General features: G+C 41.7%; 1 protein-coding gene across 2 annotated transcripts in view; it reads right to left on the bottom strand.

Moving 5' to 3' along the window:
* The window catches only part of si:ch211-269e2.1 (cohesin subunit SA-2), a 153469-nt gene extending 129961 nt beyond the window's left edge, over window positions 1-23508 (bottom strand). For both annotated transcript variants that reach the window (XM_059646791.1, XM_059646790.1), the window contains exon 1: window positions 23420-23508. The gene's annotated coding sequence lies outside the window, so the exon portion shown is untranslated. The remainder of the gene's footprint in view (window positions 1-23419) is intronic.
* Between the last annotated feature and the right edge of the window lie 3312 nt (window positions 23509-26820).

Below are 26820 nucleotides of genomic sequence, written 5' to 3'. Positions count from 1 at the left end.
GATTTAATCCACTCTGTCTCTCCCAGGAACACACAAATGCAGATGAGTGGCTCTTTTCAGTTCTCCTCCTGGTTTGCTAAAATGGCTTAAGACTTATTTTCAGCTCACGTTGGCCTGAAGATTTCCTTACAACTCTCACAACCTGAAGGCTTCTACAAAGTTAAAAACTGTTGTTCTCCAGGTAAGATTATCTTCTTCTGAGCTCAAACTGCTAGTGGCCACAGTCCTTCTATTTCTGTAGATCACAAAACTCAACACTCTAGACAATCAGAGTTAGCTGCCCAGGTAGCTGATGCAGTCAATTAGTTTAGGATCCATGCTTCCTTGGAAATTATATTTGAACTCACAGTTCAAAAAAGACTTTCTGACCTTTTTATCAAAAAAGGCTACCTTCAAGAACTAAAACTAAAATTCCATTTACCACTACTTTAGAATCAAAGTACTTACTCAAATAATAATAGATTAGAAGCCTGTATCACAAATGCCATAGTGATCATGTAATTTGTTTTTATTGTGTTGATCTCTCTTTTACAAAATAATGACAAGGTAAGAGATGAGCAGAAACATTCCTAGTATGAGAGCAGCAGAATGAAAAACATCTCTATAATCAGGGTGACAGTGAGAACTGCTTCTCACCAGGTCATCCCTCAGTCAATGCACTGACGCATGTCCTTGAGGGAAGAGGTGAGCAGTTCAGGAAGCACACTGGTTAATTAAAGGAAAATGGCATCGGGGTAGTAAGACCATCTTGTAGCTTTGCACAAGAATAAAAGTGACAATACAAAATAAAGTAGGCAAAGAAAAACTGTTCCTACTATCTCTGTTCCTATTAGCTGATGGCCAAAGGATAAGAAGACAAACATTTCAGGCTTTAGTTGTAAGAGACTCTGAGGAACATAAAGAAAATCTTTCTTTAACACTGTGAGTGCTAATGACCTGAAACTCACCGACCGGAATGGTAGTGGAAGCAAGAGCAAAGATTTCAATAAACGTGCATAGTTTCAAAGATATAACGGGGAAATTGCACTGACTGGGTTGTTCCAGAGACCTGTCATGAAACTAATGGGCCAAATGGTCCCTGTCTGTGCCTCTATGACATGTAAGAGGGCTGTGTGAGGGAAGAATTATCTCTGGTACAGTATCTTACCGCAGCACATAAAGGTACATAATGTGAAGGAGAAAAAGCACATGATAAACAACCAAACTACATTATCCTCAGCACTATTTAGCACAGTATCTCAAAGAGATTTATGTGGTAGGTGGCCAACTTCCTGCTTATTACCCGAATGAGTCAAGTTTAATATTTTCACAAGACTGCAGGCCCACAGTTTATTGTAGCATTTTTTCACCTGATAATTTCTCCCAATTGAAGATTTCCAAAGGCCAGATTCTCACTGCTTTTCACAAAGAGCGAGAGAGATTCATAGGCAGCTAATGCATATGTATCTTCGTGAAAGGAGCTATACATACATCAGTTACACACAGACAGCTGTCAACAGAGGAGTGCAGAACATTTTCTCTTAAAAATTCAGGCAATGAGGTTACAATCACAGGAATTAGAGAGTGAAAAATGCTACAATATTGGGAGAGGTATTGTGCATATGAAATGTTATGTTGATAAATGAATGGAAAGAAATGGAGCCTTTCTCAGAGATGTAATCTCAAACCATGATCTTAGTGATTTGTAGCTCAGCAATTTTTAACATTACTTCTAACTGCAAGTAAAGGGGGGTACTTAGCTCAATCTTGTTCAGGAAATGCCCACCAGGATCAACTTTCACAACATCAAAAACAGAAGCAGCATTTGGAAGAGTGTGTTAGCATTTAGCACGCTATTTTAACTTTGGCATTATAGGAAAATAAGAAGGCCATTCAGCACTGTTCCAACATTCTATTTGATCATGGGCTAATCTGTACAGAGAGAGACAGCCTTGTTGTCACGACTGCAATCTGTTTTAAAATGAAACTTGATGATCTCCCATGATTTATCATAGAATCTGTACCCTGTGGAAACAGGCCATTTGGCCCATCAAGTCCACACCAACTCCACACCAAACAGCATCCCACCCAGACTCATCCCCTACCCTATCCCTGTAACCCTGCACCTCCCATGGCCAACCCACCAGCCTGCACATCCCTGGTCACTACGGGGCAATTTAGCAGGACCAATCCACCTAATCTGCGCATCTTTGGACCGTGGGAGGAAACCGGAGCACCCGGAGGAAATCCACACAGACACGGGAAGAATGTGCAAACTCCACACAGGCAGTCGCCCGAGGGTGGAACTGAATCTGGGTCTCTGATGGTGTAAGGAGGCAGTTCTAATCACTGAGCCACTGTGTCGTGCACAGTTAGCATTTCAGACATTTGTTGGGGGCAAACTTTAAGGTCTGCTGATAGTCACAGACTGTCAAAATAAAAATCAAGGAAAGATGCACATCAGAGGCTTTGTCTACACTCTGATCCGTACATTGTCAGTCAAAATTAAACTTGGTCATTGTTCTTCAATGATCATTTCTCAAATACTCCCTACAGGCAAATAGCCAAAGTGATCGGTTGCAAATCTGGGAAGACACTGCACTATCTCAGGGCCATAAAATCCAAAGGACATAATGGGTTTTCTGCCTTTTCATGTATATTAAGATCACTTTACATTCTGGTTTGTGACGATTTTTCACATCTATAGGGGAATGGACTTAATTGCTTTTTTGTTACAATGTATCAATATATAAAATAGCAAAAGGACTAATGAGCAGATATTGATGATTATTACCCAGGCAGATTCAGTGTTGAGCTAAATTAACATGCTGAGTTCAAATAACTAGTCTGCTGAATTGCATCAAATTTACAGCTTCCCCTAATATTAATTGAATTCCTTTCCACTGCCAGGCTCTGCAAATCCTTGAATATTATTCTCTTAATGGAGTCATCAGCACCTTCCAGTTTATTAAGACTAAATTTAGCTGAAAATAATGTTCCTCAAATTCACAAAAACACGACCTGATCACCGAAAGATCTGTTTCTTCGAATATATGAAATCAATAGGTCATTAACATAAGTATGTATCCGGGAAGAAAATAATCTTCATTGAAACATGCAACAACAGAGGCCATTTGTTCAATGTTCATGGGTGGGCTCCTTTAAACAGTTATTCAAGTAGTCCCCACTCTTTCCCCATTGATCTGCAAATTGTTCTTTTTCAAGTTTATACAGCTATGGTGGATAAACGGATTTGAGGTACAAAAAACAGCCTTAAACAGACTGACAGACAGGACTGATGAGGATGAATGCTCTCCTTTTATATTTATTAGTGTATGATCAAATTCCCTCTTCAAAGTTACTATTGAATCTGCTTCCTTCATCCTTTCAGGCAGTGCATTTCAGGTTGTAAAAACTTACAATATAGAAATATTTCTCCTCATCTCCTCGCTGGTTCTTCTGTCAAATATTACAACTGCACTGAAAATTGGTAAATGCCATGTTACAGCCCCTGTTTGTTAGTCTGTCTGCCTGTACTAATAGACACCAAAAGCTAACGGAGTTAAAGCAAAAATGGAACACAAATGAGGTAAGGACCAGAAAGGAAAGGATTAATTTTTGATGAAATTCCAGATCAAAATTCAGAGCCTGGATCCTTTTTTAATAGATCTGTTAGCATTGGGAGCGTGAATGAGTTAACTTTTCTTTAGAATGTTCTAGTCACAATTGTATTGAATGCTTTTGAACGCTGTGGATTCAATTTGTAGTACAATTTGTTACAGCTATCAAAATGTGTACAGAGTTTTCAGAGCAGGTTGTTGGATAATAATTCATCCAAAGCATCCCCAGTGAAAAGATTTTTTTTCATTCTCATAGATATAGAACATTAATCAGGCAGTGAAAAGCCTCAGTTCCAACAACATTAAGTAAACACAGCATGCTTGAAATGCTTCTACTACTACCAAGAGGCCTTGACATGTCTTAAAACTGTGTCCACTGGATACTGGCTGACCTGCTAGTGGAAGCAGTTTTAACAAGCATAGCTGAATTGACCTGGATTAATCTAGTAAGTAGCTGTAATGTTCAGAGCACAGTGGTTCCAGAATCATAACCAAAGGGCATTCCAAAGTGCTTTATAGTCAATACAGTATTTCTGAGGTGTAGTTTCATTTCCCATTTCCCTTCCTGAGACATCATGGCCCTAATGTCCTTTAGGGAAGGAAACTGCCATCCTTACCTGGTCTGGCCTACATGTGACTCCAGACCTACAGCAATGTGGTTGACTCTTAACTGCACTCTGGGCAATTAGGGATGGGCAATAAATGCTGCCTAGCCAGTGATACCCTCATCCTGCGAATGAATGAAAAAATTAATTGCCTAACAGCTTCAACCATCATCAACAGAATGACAAATCAAAGATTAGATTCTAAGGCCCAGGCTCTCTTGTTATAAAGTTCACTGATAAAACTGTGGAGCGAAGCTGGAAGATAAATATTCTTCTGAGATTTCTCTATGAATAAATAATATTAAATTCAGGAACCAAAACTGTTTCATTCCAGAATCAAAAGATAGCAACTTCTCCAATTAACTAACACGGATTTGCATGCCAATGTTCATATCTATTGGTGCAGAATCTCTACTGAAGTTTATTGCTTTAAGATGCAAAAGGAGAATCCTGCAAAAGGCACATTCTAGAAGGAAAGTAAAAAGAAAATTGTAACGTACTACTTGAAAATTACCCAGGTCAATGGCAACATCATTTCTAAGCTGCAGAATCCTAAATCCTAAGGAAAGCATCATTTATTTCTGAACTTTGAGAGGTGAAGAAGCCAATTATCCGCTCCTCAGACTCGAGTCAGCAAAGCAAAGTGGTCACTGTGACTGTTGCACACTTGGCCCATTATTGACGCTGAACATGAAAAATCATTTCAGCCACAAGACCCAGACATAGGAACAGTATCCATTGGAGCAACTTGTGTTATAACATCACTGCAGATGCCATTCCTGATTATGAGGAGCTACCTATTTTTTTGAAAAACAAGAACAGAAATTGGTGGAAAAACTCAGCGGGTTGGGCAGCATCTGTTAGAAGAATCAGAGTTTACTTTTCGTGTCTCGTGTCCCTTCTTCAGAACTCATTCATTTTTCCCCAGTTCTGAAGAAGTGTCTCACAACAGACTAAATGACTTGTGGTGTTCTTTTGCTCTTTATTTCCAACTTCCATTGTTCATGATCTATAATTCTCATCTCTGCAATTTGCTTTTGCATGTTTTCTTTCTTCCACTTCCAAAGGTGCTGATTTAAGCACTGGAATTATCTTGAGATGTGGGCATCATTGTAAAGTCCATCAGTCCGCCTTTAATTGCCCTTGAGAATTGCTCTCACCATCAACATCCTGGGATTCACCATGGACGAGTTTTGCAAATCCAGTGACCACAACAGCAGGTCAGAGGCTAGGAAAGCTGCAGCGGGTAACTCAGTTTCTGACTCCCCCAAGCTTACCCACGACCAAGGCACAAGTCAGGAATGTGATGGAATACTCCCCATTTGCCTGGATGAGTGCAGCCCCAACAACACTCAAGAAGCTTGACTCCTTCAAATAAACTCATCTCCACAAACTGACAAAGCAGTCAGAGATAGTCAGAACTGCCGATGCTGGAGAATCTGAGACAACAAGGTGTAGAGCTGGATGAACACAGCAGGCCAAGCAGCATCAGAGGAGCAGGAAAGCTGACGTTTTGGGTCTGGACCCTTCTTCAGAAATGGGGGAGGGGAAGGGAATTCTGAAATAAGTAGGGAGAAAGGGGGAGGCAGATTGAAGGTGGATAAGGGAGCAGATAGGTGGAGAGGAGACAGACAAGTTAAACAGGCAGGGATGGAGTCAGTAGAGGTGAGTGTAGGTGGGGAGGCAGGGAGGAAAATAAACAACTGCACCTCCCAGTCGCGAACCATTTCAACTCCCCCTCCCACTCCTTGGATGACATGTCCATCATGGGCCTCCTGCACTGCCACAATGATGCCACCCGAAGGTTGCAGGAACAGCATCTCATATTCCACCTGGGAACCCTGCAGCCCAATGGTATCAATGTGGATTTCACAAGCTTCAAAATTTTCCCTCCCCCGAACGCAACCCCAAAGAGGCGACAGACAAGTTAAAGAGGCGGGGATGGAGCCAATAGAGGTGACGACTACCACTGGCAAAGTATTCCATTAAAAAAAATAAATCGTGGAAACAGAGTCATTTGTGACATTTAAGCGACTGCTGGACATCCACATGGACAGCAGTGAATTGAGGGGTATGTAGGTCAGGTTATTTTATTTTTGGATTAGGAATATTCCACGGCACAACATCGTGGGCCGAAAGACCTGTACGGTGCTGTACTTTTCTATGTTCTATGTTCTAAAACCAGCCCAGCTCGTACCCACCTCCCTAACCTGTCCTTCCTCCCACCTATCCACTCCTCCCACCTCAAGCCCCACCCCCATCTCCTACCTACTAGCCTCATCCCGCCTCCTTAACCAGTCCGTCCTTCCCGGACCGACCTATCCCCTCCCTACCTTCCCTCCCCTACACTCACCTCTATTGGCTCCATCCCCACCTCTTTGACTTGTCTGCCTCCTCTCCACCTATCTTCTCCTTTATCCATCTTCAATCCACCTCCCCCTTTCTCCCTACTTATTTCAGAATTCCCTTCCCCTCCCCCATTTCTGAAGAAGGGTCTAGGCCCGAAATGTCAAGCTTTCCTGCTCCTCCGCTGCTGCTTGGCCTGCTGTGTTCATCCAGCTCTACACCTTGTCGTCACAGAAATAGGCTGCTTGGTCCCACTGCTATTCAATAGGATGATGGCTGATCTGACATTCCACACATTCCTGCCCACTCCCTGCAACTTTTGATTCCCCGACTGAGCAAGAATCTACCTATCTTGGCCTTAAATATGTACAAGAATTCCGACCCCATATCTCTTTGTGGCAAGGAGTTCCAAAGACTCACAACCCTCAGAGATAAGAAATTCCTCCTTATCTCAGTCTTAAATTCATGCTCCTTTCTTCTGAGACTATATCCGCTGTCCTACCCTCTCCCATCAGGGGAAAAACCTCTCAGCATTTATTCTGACGAGCTCATCAACAATATTTTCAATGAGATCACCCCTCATTCTTCTAAACTCCACTGGGTACAGTCTCAACCTAATTGTCCTTTGTTCTTAAAACAATTGCTCCATTCCAAGGGTCAAGCTAGTACAAGCTGGAGTTTTACAACAGTCTCTTAGTTTTTAATGGTCACCATTGCAATTACTAGCTTTATGACTGCCAATGTATTTAGTTGCATTTTAAAATCCCACTTTCTATGGTAAGATGTGAACTCACATGTTCATATTACCAGACCTATAGCAAAACTGCTATGCAGCCACATATTACAATGATTGAAGGCTGTGCTGTGTTTTGCTGATCAAGGATTCATGCAGTCAGGGACTATGGGGGGCCGGGTGTTGGGGAGAATAGGAAAATGGAAATGAGAGCATGACCAGCCTTGATCTTACTGAATCATAGAGTAGGCTCGATGGGCCAAGTGGCCTAGTCCTCCTCCTGCTCCTAAGTCCTAGGTTTGTATGATCAATTACAGAGTATCATTTTTCAAAACTTCTAATTTTTTTTTATTCATTCATGGGATGAAGGCATTGCTGGCTAGGCAGCATTTATCGCCCATCTCTAATTGCCCAGAGGGCAAGTTTCCATCCCTAAAGGACATTAGTGAACCAGATGTGTTTTTCCAACAATCAGCAATGGATTCACAGTCATCATTAGACTCCTAATTCTAGATGCTTATTGAATTCAGATTCCACCATCTACTGTGGCAGGATTTGAACTTGGGTCTGCCAAACATTGTCTGCCTCTCTGGATTTAACAGTCCAGTAATAGCTCCATTAGGCCATTGCCTCCCCTAACAAATCACAACCATCAATTGTTCACTGAAGATAATCGCAAAGTATTTGAAACAGAAACAAAGAAGAAATCAAGATGTAATTGCCATTCATCGAAACCATTGCGTGTGACAATGGGAATGTTTCAAATGGTTCATCCAAATATGACCTTCCTACCATGGAATTGGTTGCATATTCACTATTCTGTACCCCGTAAACTGAACAGCACAGTTTCAGTCCTTTTTTATTCCAAATTGAGTGCTATATTGTTATCTCATTTATAAAGAGTTAGGAACTAACTGTTATAAGAATGTATAACCAGGCTATCACTGTTGCATTACAGTCAGGTCTTGAGAAAAAATGTACAGCTCATGCTCAGATCAGTGAACTAGTTTGGAAGAAGACACCCATACATTGTGTCTGAATATGTAACTACTTCAAACTTTTGGGAATCACAGGAATTAACTACTTGTGGCTGGTTTGTGCAAATTAATGACTGCTGACAATGAAATACATTATCGGGAAATGTTTGTGCTGAGGTAGTTGGAGGTGTTAAAAATTTTATACCTACAAAGATTTTTTTCACGCAGGGAGAGGTGCGTGTATGGAATGAGCTGTCAGAGGAAGTGGTGGTGGTGGTTGGTACAAGTACAACATTTTAAAGGCATCTGGATGGGGACATGAATAGGAAGGATTTAGAGGAATATGAGGCAAATGCTGGCAAATGGGCCTAGATTTCTTTAGGATATCTGGTCGGCATTGACAATTTGGACTGAAATGTCTGTTTCCATGCTGTATACCTCTATGGCTCTGTGACTCTATCTTAAACAATTTTGTACAGCTTTAAATAAGCTGCTGCCTTACTAACTGTAAATGAAGTTAGGTATATTATGAGTGTGCCCAGGGGATAACTTACTGATGATGCACACACAGCTGAGACAGCCCCATCATGCCATTGTCATTGTTTAGAGGAGGGTGTTTCCACTGGGAGTTTTAACAATTTTGATTTTCAGAGCATGGTACAAATGTCTACGCTGTGTGGAAAACTAATAAGGTTTCAACTACAAAACATTAACTTTCTTTGCTAAGCTATCTTCTGCATTAAGTACATCCAACAGGTAGCCAAGAAGCAGCTTGAAAACTGCGTGGATCAGGATACTGCTTTGAAAATCTCCCCATTGTAAGATTCACCTGCGGTTGTTTGGGTGTGTCAAAATGGCTGCTGCTGTAACTCAGGATTTTTTAACCTGTGGTATAAACTGAAAAGAAACACAGCAAAACCCGCTGGAGATCTGTGAGTAAACTATCATTCTTTTAAATGGTCAAAATATGTTTCTAAACAGTTTAACAGATGGAGTGTGGCGTGCAACCAGGCTAACAAAATCTTACAGTACACCTTCATGGATAGTCTAACATCTAAAAGCCATATTAACATCATGATTGTTGTTGTTTATGGAAGCTTCCAGAAAACGAGGCGAGGTGATGGCGAAGATGTTCTTTATTTTCAAGAGAAACAGAAAGAAAGTATCTCGGGAAGTGTATCAGGAATGGTTTCCACAATGTGCCTGGTTGTAAGATTTAAAATTAATTTACTGCACCACAAAAGCATGCCTATTGTCAGTTTAGTGTCAAGAGAATGAGACATGGTTCTCTGCAAAAGGACTACATCTGCAAATGGTCAGGTACCATTTTGCAAATTGAGAGAAACGCCTGGCAATTTTTTCACATAATTATTTCGGCTATTAATTATTATGAATCAAATTGTTTTGTTTTCTTTTCTTTGATAGTGGCTATTATTTGCATGTGATACAGCTAGGAAGGCAAACCCTGCTTGGGGGAGGTATTAGCTGGCATGATCACTTTCCCAGCTGAGTGTGGGGTTTCATCTTGTTCAAATTGATTAGAATGGTAATAATAGCCTTGGTCCCTGTCAGCTGTGTAAGAGCCCATTTGAAACAACAGGCAACATTTTTCACACAGTGAGTCATTTGTGTGTGCAATGTACTGCCAGAGGAAGTGGTGGATGCAGATACAGTTACAGCATTCAAAAGATAGTTCAATAAGTATATCGTAGGAAAGGTTTGGAGGGATATGGACCAAACACAGGTGGGACTAGTTTAATAAAATGTGAGGCTGGATGAACACAGCAGGCCAAGCAGCATCTCAGGAGCACAAAAGCTGACGTTTCGGGCCTAGACCCTTCATCAGAGAGCTCTCTGATGAAGGGTCTAGGCCCGAAACGTCAGCTTTTGTGCTCCTGAGATGCTGCTTGGCCTGCTGTGTTCATCCAGCCTCACATTTTATTATCTTGGAATTCTCCAGCATCTGCAGTTCCCATTATCTCTGGGACTAGTTTAGTTTGAGAACATGGACTGGTTGGACCGAAGGGTCTGCTTCTGTGCTGTATGATTCTAGGCTGATCAGCCCACAATGCATTTCTTAGGAAGGTGTCCAGATGCTTTCCTTGCATAAGAACTGCACAAAACAGTTCATGAAATGGCCCAAATTGACAACTTTGCTGTGTAGCAAATGAAAGGTCTGTATTCCACTGGCATAGACAACCTCTGATACTGAAGGTGATGAGACACAAGTGCAGATTCCTAGTGACACTAATTTTTATTGTTAAATCGATAGTACGAATTTCACTTCCATTTCTGGGTCAGATTGCAGGGAAATTAACTCTGAAATCCTTAGATAGCGTAGTTTGGGGGTTTTCATTTTGTGGCATTGTCAGAAGGGGAAAGAGTGCGAAAAAAAAGGTCGCTTGGTTCACCATTGATCACGACTGCCAGACCAAATTCACCCCCAGGCGCTTGTGATAATGCAGCATTCCCTCAGCATTGTACTAAAGGGCCAAATTAAAATATATACAGGAGATATTTCCTAAAAATGGGATCTTGAACCTCCAATATTCTCAAATATGAACGACAACAATTGTTCCAAAGAGTTCTTAGCAAACTGATTGATTCTTCACATAGTGCAACAAGAAATCAATGATCAATACAGTTTGAATTTAACACTGGGCCTCAGGAATGAAACAGCAGGCTCTCACTGTACCAGCATTGGCCTCCAACTGACCCTGCTTGTGCCAGTTCTGCTCTATGCTGCAACAGTGACAATCCTTTAAAAATGCTGCATTGGCTATTAGGCACTTGATGATGGCAAGTCATCAAGAAATGTGCAATATAAGTGCAATTCTTTCATTCCTTCAGTTTGTGAGCTTCAGGAAGGCTGCATATTATTAAGTGGCTGTTCTTTTGTTGGTGCCATATGAGTGAAAAGAGCTAGTTAAAAATGAATCCTCGGCTCAGTTGGTAGCATACATGCCTCTGAACCTGAAAGATGCGGGTCAAGTCCCAGCCCAATGAGAAAAATCTCAGCTGATACTTCAATGCAACTCTGAAGGGGTTTTGCACTGTCAGAGCTGCCGTCTGTTGGAGAAAACAAAGTGTGCTCTCATAGGGAGTTGTAAAGGATCCCATGACACTACTTCGAATAAAGTAGTGGGATTCTCTATAAGGTCAGTGCATCCACTCTCTCTGTATCTACGTAATTCAAAAATACAAGGATGCATCCCATCAGATGTTTGGGAAGATCACAGGGAGTAGAGGATCTGACAGTTAAATGTTCCAACTTCCTGGGTAATTCCCATGGAAGTTAGCGTGTCGGCTGTCTATGGGGTCTGGACACATGTTACTGTCTCCATCAACGTGTATAGACCTGGATTGTTTGGCCAATCAGCTAATCCTGCTGCAGCTCAGGAACTGTACAAGTGGGAATAAATTTATTATTTTTGTAACCTATTTTCTAATCAACCTGCTCAGTGATGTTATTACACACGTCTGGGACAGGTGGCACTTGAATCCAGGCTTCCTGGCTCAAAAGGTAGGGATGCTATCACTGTGCCACAAGGTCCCCAAATGGGAATAGATTCTGCACCCGAGTTGACCAATTTCCACTTACTGTAATTTCATATTCAGATCATAGAATCATAGAATTCCTACAGTGTGGAAACATGCCATTCAGCCAATCGAGTCCACACTGACACTCTGAACAGCATCCCACCCAGATCTTGTCCCCACCTATCCCTGTAACAATGCATTTCCCATAGCTAATCCACCTACCCCACACATCCCTGGACATCTGGGGCAATTTAGCACGGCTAATCCACCTAACCCTCACATCTTTGGACTGTGGGAAGAAACCGGAGCACCTGGAGGAAACCCACACAGATACGTGGAGAATACACAAACTCCACACAGGCAGACACCAGAACTGTAGAAGTGAGTTGGTAATTTATGAGTAGATGTTGCTGGATGGCACCATTGGTAGCTCCTTTTTTCCCTTATCTGTTGATTAGGAGGGGTGGTAGAGTAGTAATGAAAAATAAAAATGGATAATGCTGAGAAACTAGTCTGGTAGCATCTGTGGAGAGATCACATCAAACTCAAAACGCTAATTCTGTTTCTCACAGATGCTGCCAAACCTGTTGTGTTTCTCCAGCATTTTCCAGTTTTATTTCAGAGCTTCAGCATCACAATATTTTGTGTTTATTAGGGTGGTAATTAACTGTGTTATTATTTGGCTGAGGAAGCAGCTGTAGATTTAGTAAACCAATCTTGAACACTGTAGTCAAGACATTGCCCATTTTTAAAGCCTCTGTTGCATCCAAACACTCACTCTAATGTTATATGGAGTGAACTGAGTTGGTTGGGCAATACCTTTGTGAAGGTGATTGCTTTGGGAAGATCTTAACAGGATTGTCCATTTCATATTTTTTCCACCTCTTGCACTCAAATGGTTGAGCCATCATTGCCTGGCTGTCCACAAGCATACTAGGCTGATGAGTGACAAATGGAAGGTCTCTTTTTTCCAGTCTTCCTTTGTACTTGGGATACCCAGTTCCTTCCTATTCAAGACTTTTCCAAGTTGTTTTGTCGTGTAACGGAACCTTGAGCTCAACTTTATTTGCAAGGCATCAGGAAAATGCAGCGTTGTATTGGATTCCGCAGTGAACATGGGTGTGTTCTCAGACAAATCAAGGAAGTAGCCTGTACTAGAATCATATGATATCAACTGAACTATCTCAAGTAGGATAGGATGTTAACTATGCCAAAAATCCCATTCTCACTTACCTACAAAAGGGGCAAATGAGATCATCAGCAGATGATGGCTACTAAAATGCCAGTAAAATAGGCCCTTTGAATGGCAAACTACTGAGTCCAAAATGGATGGACTTAAATTCTTCTTAAAAGAAGATTCTAACATAATCATGAAGTGGATCTATACAATGCCCCAAATCCTGTCAAATGTAATCAGAGACAGAAACAAAAACAGCCATGCTCGATCCATAGTCCATAAGAAAGCTTCACAGACAGTGAGCATATATGAACAAATAGAACATAGAACATTGCAGCACAGTACAGGCCCTTCGGCCCTCGATGTTGTGCCGACCTGTCATACCTATCTCAAGCCCATCTAACCTACACTATTCTAAGTACGTCCATATGCTTATCCAATGATGACTTAAATGTACCTAAAGTTGACGAATCTACTACCGTTGCAGGCAAAGCTTTCCATTCCCTTACTACTCTCTGAGTAAAGAAACTACCTCTGACATCTGTCCTATGTCTTTCACCCCTCAATTTAAAGCTATGCCCCCTCGTGCTCGCCGTCACCATCCTAGGAAAAAGGTTCTCCCTATCCACCCTATCCTAACCCTCTGATTATTTTATATGTTTCTATTAAGTCACCTCTCAACCTTCTTCTCTCTAATGAAAACAGCCTCAAGTCCCTCAGCCTTTCCTCATAAGACCTTCCCTCTATACCAGGCAACATCCTAGGAAATCTCCTCTGCACCCTTTCCAAAGCTTCCACATCCTTCTTATAATACGGTGACCAGAACTGTACGCAATATTCCAAGTGTGGCCGCACCAGAGTTTTGTACAGCTTCACCATAACCTCTTGGTTCCGGAACTCGATCCCTCTATTAATAAAAGCTAAAACACTGTATGCCTTCTTAATAGCCCTGTCAACCTGGGTGGAAACTTTCAAAGATCTGTGTACATGGACACCGAGATCTCTCTGCTCATCTACACTACTAAGAATCTTACCATTAGCCCTGTACTTTGCCTTCTGGTTACTCCTACCAAAGTGCATCACCTCACACTTGTCTGCATTAAACTCCATTTGCCACCTCTCAGCCCAGCTCTGCAGCTTATCTATGTCTCTCTGCAACCTACAGCATCCTTTGTCACTATCCACAACTCCACCGACCTTAGTGTCGTCTGAAAATTTACCAACCCATCCTTCTACGCCCTCATCCAGGTCATTTATAAAAATGACAAACAGCAGTGGACCCAACACCGACCCTTGCGGTACACCGCTAGTAACTGGTCTCCACCCTCTGTCTTCTTTCAGCAAGCCAATTTCTGATCCAAACTGCTATATCTCCCACAATTCCATTCCTCCGCATTTTGTACAATAGCCTATTGTGGGGAACCTTATCGAACGCCTTGCTGAAATCCATATACACCACATCAACCGGTTTACTCTCATCTACGTGTTTGGTCACCTTCTCAAGAAACTCAATAAGGTTTGTGAGGCATGGCCTTCCCTTCACAAAACCGTGCTGACTATCCCTAATCAATTTATTCTTTTCTAGATTTTCTTTATAACCTTTTCCAACACTTTACCAACAACTGAGGTAAGGCTCACTGGTCTATAATTACCAGGGTTGTCTCTACTCCCTTTCTTGAACAGGAGAATCACATTTGCTATCCTCCAGTCATCTGGCACTATTCCCGTAGACAATGACGAGTTAAAGATCAATGCCAAAGACTCGGCAATCTCCTCCCTGGCTTCCCAGAGGATCGAGGATAAATCCCATCCGATATTCGGTATATTCAATAATCAATGGCGCCAAATGCTCACCCAACATAAGGTATTATGTCCCAAAGTGTTCACCAGGCATACTCACCTATGTATGAAGTTAGATCCGAGATCGGACAACTCAATGCAATTTGTGAAGTTTAAATCTGAAATCTGGCGCAGATTATTGGTGCACCTTAATATATTTCACACTTCAGTCTCTTCACTATCGCTCCCATGGGGTTTTGCAAGCTGGTTAACTTGATCGGAACTGCTCATTGGAAGCTAAGTGAGAGCTGAGACAGCTTAATGAAGGTCAGTTCTACAGGCACTCTTACTGCTATCAGAAAGGTTGATGACAAATATATAAGATTTTACCAATCAAAGACACACAGTCCAAGTCTTTAACTTTCTAAGCTAATAATATGTGAAAAACATCCTAGTTCTCCTTTCTCCGACTATTGGCTTTAGCCCTGGAACTGCTGGCTTCATGCCACTCATGGCTACAAATACTCATCCAAATGGATTTCCCCCAGATTGTTTTATTTTACTATTTAAAAGAACCAAAGAACTACAGATGCTGGAAATCTAGGGGAAAACAAAGCTAGTTCTGAACAGCAGCAGTTCTGAAGAAGGATCACCTGACACAAAGCATTAACTTTGTTTCCTCTCCACAGATGCTGCCAGACCCGCTGAGTTTCTCCAGCAATTTCTGTAATTTTAAATAGTGTTGCGTGTGATTTTCATTTGCTCCAAGACACACCACTCCTTGGAAGGTGTGTGGTGAGCACGATGGAGGAGGCTAACCACAACATCCTTACCACAGGATGTTGCAAAGTGGGGGCTGGAAATTCAGTTGTTCCATCATATGGTCACTGAGCTCCAGCTTCCGGGCTATTTACAATTTAAACCCATCCATTCTGAGCAACTGCAACACAGCAGCACTTCCCACGTACAATGCACCACAAGTACTGAATAATGTGAACGCGGTAAGCAGTTTCTTCAATCACCATGCCATCCGCCAAGTGAAAATGGCTGTATCCTACACCCCCATTAATAAAGCCAATGACACTGTTTGCTTTATTTACTGCTCTCTTCATCTGTCCTGCCATCTTCAATGATCTGTGCACATATACACCCAGGTCCCCCTGCTCCTGCACCTCCTTTAGAATTGAGCTTCCCATTTTATATTGTTTTTCAATGTTTTTCAGACCAAAGCGCATCACCTCACACTTCTCTGCATTAAATCTCATCTGCCACCTATCCATCAACTTGTCATAATCAATTGAGGAAATTCTTCACACAGTTAGGGTCTGGAATGCCCTATTTGGAAGTGTGCTGGAGGCAGGTTCAGTTGAGCCATTCAAGAAGGCAACAGATGATTATTTAAATATAAATAATGCATAGGGTTTTAGGAAAATGGCAGAAGATTGGCATCATGTCAAAATGCTCAAAGAGCCGGTGCAGACATGGTGGGCTGAATGGCCTTCTTTTGCACCATAACAATTCTCTTATGCCTTAGGACAAACAGGGAAAGTCAGAGTTACACCTCCGTGTTATTTAAAACTTAAGTGATATGGATTCTGGACGCAGGATCATCTTCTAGGACAGAAGATATTAAGAATGGACCCAAACAAAAATAATTAAATACCCCAAAAGATTGCAGAGCAATAAATTTTTGGCCAGTGGCACTTATTAATGGCAAATTCTGCACATATCAAATCCGCTCACTTTGTGCTAAATGGTAACTATTAAGCTATGTATCTTACAAATGGAAACATTGTCTTCCGCTAAATCGCCCAGCAGAATGCATCATTATGATTTATTGTTCTCATTTTGAGTTTGGAACCTACACTTTAATATAAGCTTTTATTGACATTAACAACACAACAAAAATAAATATAGAAACTGTTAAAATCTATTGAAGTAAGAGAATCTTTAAATATATCATCCACCTTTGAGTTATAAAGTATATAAGAAGGCCAACTGCTGATCGTAGGGAAATTGACCCCAAGATTGAAGGATGTTACTGGAGCAAGGAACTGACCTCATTCTGTTTAGCAAAGTTGCCTTATCTAAATAATTGTAATATATCTTCTCTGTGTTTTCAACACGTACAAAAAGACCATATAGTTATAAGTAGGGAAAGGAGAATGTGGCCATTTCTGAAAGACTTCCTGATTTCTCACTGTTAAGAAAATATTGCAATCTATCTATGCCAAAACTAAAGTTGAAAACCCATATTCCATGGCTTTGCCCATTCATTTACTGTCTTTGTAATATTTTATGAACATATCAACAAGGGCCATTAGACCTCTTAAGCCAACTTCGCCATTCATGAAGGTCATAGCTGATCTGATTTTATCCTCAACTCTACTTTACTGCACAATACGCTGATAGAGTCACAGATATGTACAGCACAGAAGCAGATCCTTCGGTCCAATTCGTCCATGCCAACCATATATTCTAAATTAATCTAGACTCATTTGCCAGCATTTGGTTCATACCCCTCTAAACCCTTCCTAATTGTGTATCCATCCAGGTGCCTTTTAAATATTGTATTTCTACCAGCATCCACCACTTCCTCTGGGAGATCACACCACCCTCTGCATGGAAAAGTTGTCCCTTAGGTCCCTTTTAAATCTTTCCCCCTCTCACCTTAAACCTATGCCCTATAGTTTTGGACTCCCCTATCCTGGGGAGAAGACCTTATCTATGTACCCTATCCATTCACCTCAAGATTTTATTGTCCCTGATAATCTTTCATCCCCTTGGAAACCAAGAATCTCTCTCCCCTTACTTTAAAATAAGTAAAGATTCTGCATCCACTGCTGTTTCAGGAAGGGAATTCCAAAGACTCACAACCCTCTGACAGAATATTTTTTCCTCCTTCCTAACTTACATGGGTGACACTTCACTTTTAATCTATGACCTCTAGTTCCAGATTCACCCACAAAAGAGAAACATCCCTTCCACATCAAACTTGTCAACTTCCCACTGCCACCTACACAACATGGTCCCTGTTGAAGTAGTGCCTGCAAACACTTGTCTCCCTTTATATCCAATTTATATACAGTGAAAAGGAGTTGGTTCGCTTTCCTGGTTGGATGATAAGTTTGTGATGCCAACAGTGTGGGTTCAATGCACTGGTTGAGGTTACCAAGGAGGACTCTCGTTCTTGACCTCTTCCTTCATCTGAGACACAGTGACCCTTGGGTTAAGCCACCATCACTTGTCTCTCTCTCTCTCTCTGACGAGAGTGTAGTCCTGTGGTCTGATAAGACTATGGTGAAAATCTGAGGTCCCAATATAGGTGCCCAGAAAACACAAAAAACTACCAGCAGGGAGCAATCCTGGGAGTGGGGGCAGGATGTTGAAGATGAGGGAGATAGATTCTTTAACTGCAGGGCCAGGAGGAGTGTCCAGGAATAGTGCATTAAAAACACAGGCCTTGTTGGGTAGCAGAAATCCCAGGGCATGGTATTCTTGAATGCATATGGCAGGGAAAACCAAATTTGAAGGACAAAGGGCATGGTCAAATACAACAATTTAATTTGTTGTCCTAATAATGTGGGGCTAAGTATTTCTACACAAAGTGGAGGCTATTGAACATCCAAACAGGTGCCGCCCTGTGCATACAAATGTGTAATGATTCATTCTATTCCAGTTCCTTCACGTCTCTTTTATAATCCTTGTGACTTGATTATAGTCAAGATGCTTTCATTTTTTATTTCTCTAATTCACTGATATCATAATCAGCTACTCCCAAAATCAGCAGCCATAAGTGAAATATGTCACTTATAGACCTTGCAGGGAATTTGGCCAGTGACAGATTATAATGTCAAAATTGCTATCACAGGGAATGATGTGAATGAAGAAGCTATTTCACCCTCAATGCTTTCGTTGATCCTCTATGGAAAAGAGCCCCATTCCACCTTTCTCCTTATCTTCTATTTCAATTAAATTAAACTAAATTAAATTTCCAAAATTAAATTGGGAAAAGCAGACATAGGGATTTCACCCCAAAATACAAAAAGGGCCACTCTGAGAATATATTTGCCAGAATGACAATCCAGCGCTAAGGTACAATGATACTGTTTCACCAAAAATAAAAGTTGTCACAGTTTGCTCATAAAAGTATCTGAATTAACTGAAACAATGTTTTTGTCTACATAAGAATATAAGAACTAGGAGCAGGAGTAGGCCTTCTGGCCCCTCAAGCCTGCCCCACCATTTAATAAGATCATGGCTGATCTTTTTGAGACTCAGCTCCACCTACCCGCCCACTCACCATAACTCTTAATTCCTTTACTGTTCAAAAATTTATCTAGCCTTGCCTTAAAAACATTCAGCGAGGTAGCTTCAACCACTTCACTGGGCTGGGAATTCCACAGATTCACAACCCTTCAGGTGAAGAAGTTCTTCCTGACCTCAGTCCTACATCTGCTTCCCTTTATTTTCAGGTGATGCCCTCTAGTCCTAGTTTCACCTACTAGCGGAAACAATCTCCCTGCCTCCACCTTATCTATTCCCTTCATAACCTTATATGTTTCAATAAGATCTCCCCTTGTTCTTCTGAATTCCAGCCTACTCAGCCTCTCCTCATAATCCAAGCCTCTCAACTCTGGAATCAACCGAGTGAATCTCCTCTGCACCCCATCAGTGTAGTTTATCTCTTCTCAAGTAAGGAGATCAAAACTGCACACAGTACTCGAGGTGTGGCCTCACCAGGACCCTATACAGCTGCAGCATAGTCTCCCTGTTTTTAAAGTGCATCCCTCTAGCAATGGCAGACAAAATTCCATTTATCTTTTTAATTACCTGCTGTACCTGCAATCCCACTTTTAGCGATTCATGCACAAGGACACCCAAGGCCCTCTGTACAGCAGTGTGCTGCAATTTTTTACCATTTAGAACATAGTCCATTTTGCTGTTATTCCTACAAAAAAGGATGATCTCACACTTATCAACATTGTACTCCATCTGCCAGACCTTTGCCCACTCACTTTGACTGTCTATATTCCTCTGCAGCCTTTCAGTGTCTTCTGCACACTTTGCTCTACCAATCACCTATGTGTCATGTGCAAATTTTGACACACCACACTTAGTCCCCAACTCCATATCATCTATGTAAACTGTAAACAATTGCGGTCCCAACACTGATTAGTGAACTTTCTGGATTAATTTTTAGAATTCACTGAAAGGCAGTGCATCTTCAAAGAAAAAAATACTGGTTGGTACGTGATTTTCTTTGAGATGCTCTGATGGTGAGTCAATCTCCCATTCTTCTTACGTTTTTCACTAGCCTGCTGTATGTTTCAGACTTTTCTCCTTTTATTTCATGGTTACAGCATTTGTAAATTTCTTTTGTCTCTTCGAAATCTATCATTTATTTTTCAAAATAGTATCAGTTCTATTTCACCTCTTGCCAGCCTGTTTGACCACGTTTGAAACAAGAGGCCATAAATATTTATCTAGTCACTTTGATCTGAAATGTTCTTGCTGTATTCCTCTCTACAGATGCTGCCACATCTGCCGAGAATTTCCAACACTTTTTATCTTCACTTTAGGTTTAAGAATACTTGTCTACCTGCAGCTAACATTAAGACAATTATAAACACATCCCCATAACTTCTGACCCATCTGTGTAACAAAAGATTTGACCAAATAGAAAAACAGATCAAATTACAAATCATCCTCCACATGTTGGTAAAATGTCTGGAAGTCCATATTATTAAACAAAATTTCACTTGTTCAGTCAAGCTACGGATCTGGTTGTCGAATTTGTGTTTTATAATGTCAGGTTTTGTGTAGAAGAAAGCAGGGGTGCAGTTTTGATATTTTGCTTGTTTTCTCAGTCATCACGCATTGTCCTCCATGCTCAACAATTACTTTTTTCTTGATTCGCTGTTTCCCAGCAGGCTGCATCATTTATTTCATCCATTTGTAGGATGTGGGTGTCGCTAACGAAGCCTAATTGCCCTTGCGAAGGCAGTGGTGAGCTCGCTTTTTGAACCACTACAGTGTTGTGGTGTAAGTACATCTCAAGGTGCTGTGAGAAAGTGTGCACAATTCAACATTCAGCAATACGACTACAGTTCTTCAAAACCACTGAATTCAAATTATTGAATTGATCCAATAATTTTGTAGTCTGATATGACTGCATTCATGTAGTAAAAATTAAATACTCCAGATGCTGGAAATCTGAAATAAAAACAGAAAAATGCTAGAGAAACTCATTGGGTCTGGCAGCATCTGTGGAGAAAGAAACGGGGTCAATGTTTTTTGAGTGCTGCTTGAACCTTCAGAAGAAGCCATACCAGACTTGAAACATAATGTTTGTTTCTCCCTCCTTGGATGCTGCCACACTTGCTCAGTTTCTCCAGCTTTTCTATTTGGATTTCTACAGTACCTTTCACAATGTCTGACCATGCCAACGCACTTTGAAGGGCATCCCTGATCTTCCTTGGAACGATATCTTGCAATCTCTCATGTGCACCCAAGAGGCCAGAATGGCGTATGTGTCTCATCAAAAAGGTGCCATCTGCAACAAACCTGCTTTCCTACAGTACAGACTGGACTTTGCATGCAAATCTCTGAAGTGGTGCAAGGATTGGCCGAACCAAACTCCTCAACTCAAAAAAGAGATGAGGACGTTGGCCTGGCAGCAATATCTTGTATTTCAAAAAAAGAGATAATCTGACTTTTGGGATGTCTGAACACTTCCTGCAACATATTAGAATGTTGAACAGACTGTTAACCTGGTGTCATGTGATTTCTGACCTTTATTGATCAGTGTATTGAGTATAGGAGTTGGGAGGTCATGCTGTAGATGTACAGATCATTGGTTACACCACTTTTGGAATAGAATGAGCAGTTCTAGTCTCCCTGCTATTGGTAAGATGTTGTCAAAGTTGAAAGGGTTCAGAAAAGATTTACAAAGATGTTGCCAGGGTTGGAGGGTTTGAGCTATAGGGAGAGGCTGAATTGGCTGGGGCTTTTTTCCCTGGAGCATCAGAGGCTGAGGGGTGACCTTATAGAAGTTTATAAAGTTATGAGGACATGGATAGGATAAATAGATAAGGGGTGGAGGAGTCCAAAACTGGAGGGAATAGCTTTAAGGAGAGGGGGAAAGATTTAAAAGGGACAAAGGGGCAATATTCTCACACAGAGGGTGGTCTCTGTAAGGATTGAGAGGCCAGTTGGTGTGGTGGAAGCTGATAACATTTAAAAGGCATCTGGATAGGCATATGAATAGAAAGGTTTAAATAGATATGGGCCAAAGGCTAGCAAATGGGACTAGATTTATTTAGTACGGAGCTGGAAGAGCACAACAGGCCAGGCAGCATCAGAGGATCAGAAAAGTTGACATTTCAGGTCAGGACCCTTCTTCAGAAATCTGGTCCTCTGATGCTGCCTGGTGTCCTCTGTTCTTCCAACTCCATGCTGTGTTACTTCTGACTCCAGCATGGGCAGTTCTTGCTACCTCTACACTTATTTAGGCTATCCGTTCAGCATTGACATGTTGGACAGAAAGGTCTGTTTCCACGCTGTACATCTCTATGTCTGTAAGTCTCCACTAAACCACCTGCCTTTCATCTTAAAATAATACCCCTTTTCCATCAACAAATGGGAACAGCTGCTTTCTATTCACCCTGTCAGGTCCCCCCCCCCAACCCCACAACTTCTCTGCTCCAAAGAAAACAACCCAAGCTTATCCAGAGCTAGTGGGAACTGCCAATGCTAGAGAATCTGGGATAACAAGGTGTAGAGCTAATGAACACAGCAGGCCAGGCAGCATCAGAGGAGCAGGAAAACTGACGTTTCAGGTCTAGAGATAATGGGAACTGCAGATGCTGGAGAATTCCAAGATAATAAAATGTGAGGCTGGATGAACACAGCAGGCCACCTCTGATGAAGGGTCTAGGCCCGAAACGTCAGCTTTTGTGCTCCTGAGATGCTGCTTGGCCTGCTGTGTTGTTCCAGCCTCACATTTTATTATCTTGTTTCGGGTCTAGACCTTTCTTTAGAAGTTTTCCTCTGATGCTGCTTGGCTTGCTGCGTTCATCCAGCTCTACACCTTAGTATCCAACCTTATCCAGCCTCTTTTCACAGCGAAAGTACTCCATCCCCCACGTTCTAGTGAATCGCCCCTTCCAGTGCAACCACATCCTTTCTATAATGCATTGGCCAGAACTCTTCATGAGGGAAGTTTACAACTCCCAGCCCCAACACAAAGTAACGATACTGTAGCAGTGGGTTACAGCTCGGAACCGAAATTTGCAACTTCCCTGATCCTTCCACTCAACCAAACTTCACCAACCTCCCTTCTAGCGCCTGCTCTCGTTGGCTGAAAGGCATTGGCTACTCATTGTTGTGTAGTGGCAGGCCGCCTGCTGATTGCTCCATTCCCATGTCAATCACAGTAGCACGTTTGGTTTACCACCCACTCCCGCCTCACCGCGCTGTGTCCGGATCGATCTATCTGACGAAGGAGCAGGAGTGCGGCCCTACATGTAGGGAGGGCCGCACTCACAGACAAAGGGAACATTAGGAAGGCAGGCTGTGCCATAATAATAAATGCAATGTTGTCTAAGGGTTGGCCTTACTGCAATCGAGTCAACGTAACACAAAATAAGACGAACTTCTACCGTTTAGCAATGCCTCGCCGATTTTCCAATGCCCAGTTCCTTCTCTCTTCCTGCTCCTGCCGACGAATGGACTGTCACTGCCATCTGCTGGTCTTGCATTCAGCAAAGAATAGCTTTTTCAAAACACACTTTCCGTGATTGTGTCGCCCTCTGTTGTAAAGGTTTATCATTATCAAGCGATTTCGTGCATTTTTAAAAACTACCAAAATTCCATGCTGCAGCAGTTTTATTTTTAAAAATGTTAGAGTTTGCTGGCGCAAAGCAGCATTTCAGTTTGTAGATAATAAAATGTGAGGCTGGATGAACACAGCAGGCCCAACAGCATCTCAGGAGCACAAAAGCTGACGTTTCGGGCCTAGACCCTTCATCAGATGCTCTCTGATGAAGGGTCTAGGCCCGAAACGTCAGCTTTTGTGCTCCTGAGATGCTGCTGGGCCTGCTGTGTTCATCCAGCCTCACATTTTATTATCTTGGAATTCTCCAGCATCTGCAGTTCCCATTATCTCTGATTTCAGTTTGTACTTGCATTTATAGATATGTTTAATCAACCTGTTCACGTGTTATGACACACCTCTAAAGCTGGTGGTGCTGGGCCTTCTATCCCAGAGATAGGGATACCACATCTGCATCACAAGAGCCCCGTTCACGTTTGTATAGGAAAAGAAGACGAAGAACTGTGGACAAAAAACAGAGTTGCTGGAAAAGCTCAGCAGGTCTGGCAGCATCTGTGAAGGAAAAAACAGAGCTAAAGTTTCGAGGCCAGGAGAACTGCAGACGTTGGAGTAGGGAAACAATAGTAGAAATTGCTGGTGAAACTCGGCAGATCTGGACAGCATGTGTGAGGAGAAAACGAGAGTTAACGTTTCAAGTCTTTCATCAAAACTGTTAATTTCCGTTTACGTTTTAATAGTGCCTTTCAAAGTCTCCAGTCAGCTCAGAATGTTTTAGAGGTAATTCAGCACTTTTAGAGTGCAAGTACTCTTCTGATATAGAAGCTAGCTGCTGCTTTGTGCGCAATAAGTTCTCTCAAACAATATAAACATTATGGTCATTTGTTTTGGTGTTATCAACAGAGGGTTAAAAATTAGATAGGCTATTAGAGAGGACTCCTCTGCTTTTCGAAGTTTCCTTTATTTATTCGTGAGATGTGGGCAACGCTGACTTGGCCAACAATTCTCATCCATTCCCAGTTGCCCTTCTAGAGTGCAGTCCATTTAGTGTAGGTGAATCCACGCTGCCAATAGGGAGGTTTCTAGGATTTTGACCCAGCAACTCTGAGAAAATCAGTGATATATTTCCAAGCCAGGATGCTGAGTGGCTTGGAGAGGAACTTCCAGATGTGACGTTCTCCTGAGCACGTGGGTAAAGAGAGTAAGGAGTTTTGATTATCACCAATTATATACTGGAGATAGCTTTTAACATGTAACAATTTGATTGAATATTATATGTACAAGTTTAAATATGATTAGATAATATAGTCATGTGTACTAACCTGGAATGTAAGGTAGAGTGAATACTATTGGATGGATGTGTGTAAATGCATAATCTTTTTTATTGAAAAACTGTCATCTGTAAAAATAGCATAAACGTTTTGTAGCAAATCAGGGTGTTGTGCTGCATGTTTGATAAATACACCCCCCATGCATACATGAGTACATACTTAGACAAATAAGCCTAAGTCTCACTTGGTCTTTAAGGGATCAAAGGGTTAATTTTTTCCCGTAACATGCATCTGCAGGTAGACCAGGAGTTTGGAGGACTTGTTGGCGTACAATAATGCTGATGGTGCTCAGTGGATGTCCGGTCTTAAGCTTTCTTAGTTGTTTGGTGCAACTGAATGGCTTGCTACGTCATTTCAGTGGCCTTTTAAGAGTCAGCCACGTTGCTGTGGTTCTGGAGTCACATGCAGGCCAGACCAGGCAAGGCCAGATTTCTTTCCTGAAATGACATTACTGAACTAGTGTTTTTTTTAAATGACAATCAACAATGGTCCTCATTTAAGAATTCACAGGACACACAGCTTACACAATCATTGTTTCATAATATTCTCTATCTTCCCAATTAGTCAAAAAAAACTTTGTTTTTTTAACTCCTAGCCTTTTCCCTGTTGAGGGGTACACAGCACATACTTGAAAGATCACCTCCCCAAAGATTGTTCTGTTAAGAGTTTTGCATGGTTAATCTTTGGATCCATTTTGCCTTGCCTCAATTGCTATCTTCCCAATAAGTATTGCCCTTAATCACTGTGAACAAACCAGGTAGAAAGATACATTCTTATTCTATTTGCTTACTATATGTTCTTCTGAAATAGTGGCTAGCGAATAAAAACACACTGCAGTATTTACAAACAACACCTTTATTCACAGTTCTGTAAAAATAGCAATTATACTGTAAACAATTCACACAAAAATTAAAACATACTTGCTGAAGTTGTGCACTTTTCTATATTTTATATAGGAATTACCACCTCCAAATGATGTACTACATAACTAAAGTACAAGTGCAATAACACACAAGTATCATAGTTTTTCTAGCTCCTAACATTTGCATTGAACTATGCTTGTTTTTGATGCTACACTATGCAACACAATTTACCCAATTGTCTACTTTGCACACTAACACCCAGTGTCTGTGGTAATGCAGCTACAAGGTGGACGGCATGGTGGCTCAGTGGTTAGCACTGCAGCCTCACAGCGCCAGGGGCCCAGGTTCAATTCCACCCTCGGGCAACTGTCTGTGTGGAGTTTGCACACTCTCCCCATGTCTGCGTGAGTTTCCTCCCACAGTCCAAAGATGTGCAGGCTAGGTGGATTGGCCATGCTAAATTGCCTGTAGTGTTCAGGGGTGTGTCGGTTATAGGGGGATAGGTCTGGGTGGGATGCTTCAAAGGGCGGTGTGGACTTGTTGGGCCGAAGGGCCTGTTTCCACACTGTAGGGAATCTAATCTAATGCAGCTGCAAGGTGGTAATCTTCTATGGCCTCTACAACTCTGGGTCTCTTTCTCCTCTTGTTACCAATTCCTGTGACTCTCATGTTTTGCAGAACTCCTGTGTACTTGCACTTGTCACTGCCCCACCATTACTTTGAAATGATTTTGTGTATTTAGATTCAGAGTCAGAGCTTTTACAGCACAAAAGGAGGCCCTTCAACCCATCATTCCCACACTAGCCAAAAATCCATTTAATCTAATCCCATCCCATTTTCCAAAACTTGGCCTGTAGCCTTGTCTGCTGTAGTGTTGAGTGTTCATCTAAATCGTTCCTAAATATTTGAGGATTCCCCACCTCTCCAACCCGTTAAACAGTGAGCTCCAACTACCCACAATCCTCTGGATTAAAAAAATTCCTTCAAATCCCCTCTATACCACCTGCATCTACCTTAAAAGCTGTGCACCCTGGTTA

The sequence above is a fragment of the Stegostoma tigrinum genome, chromosome 6 (assembly GCF_030684315.1).
Source record: "Stegostoma tigrinum isolate sSteTig4 chromosome 6, sSteTig4.hap1, whole genome shotgun sequence".
Taxonomy (NCBI): domain Eukaryota; kingdom Metazoa; phylum Chordata; class Chondrichthyes; order Orectolobiformes; family Stegostomatidae; genus Stegostoma; species Stegostoma tigrinum.
The sequence above is the reverse complement of the archived record's forward strand: the minus strand, read 5'-3'. Positions and strand labels throughout refer to the sequence as shown.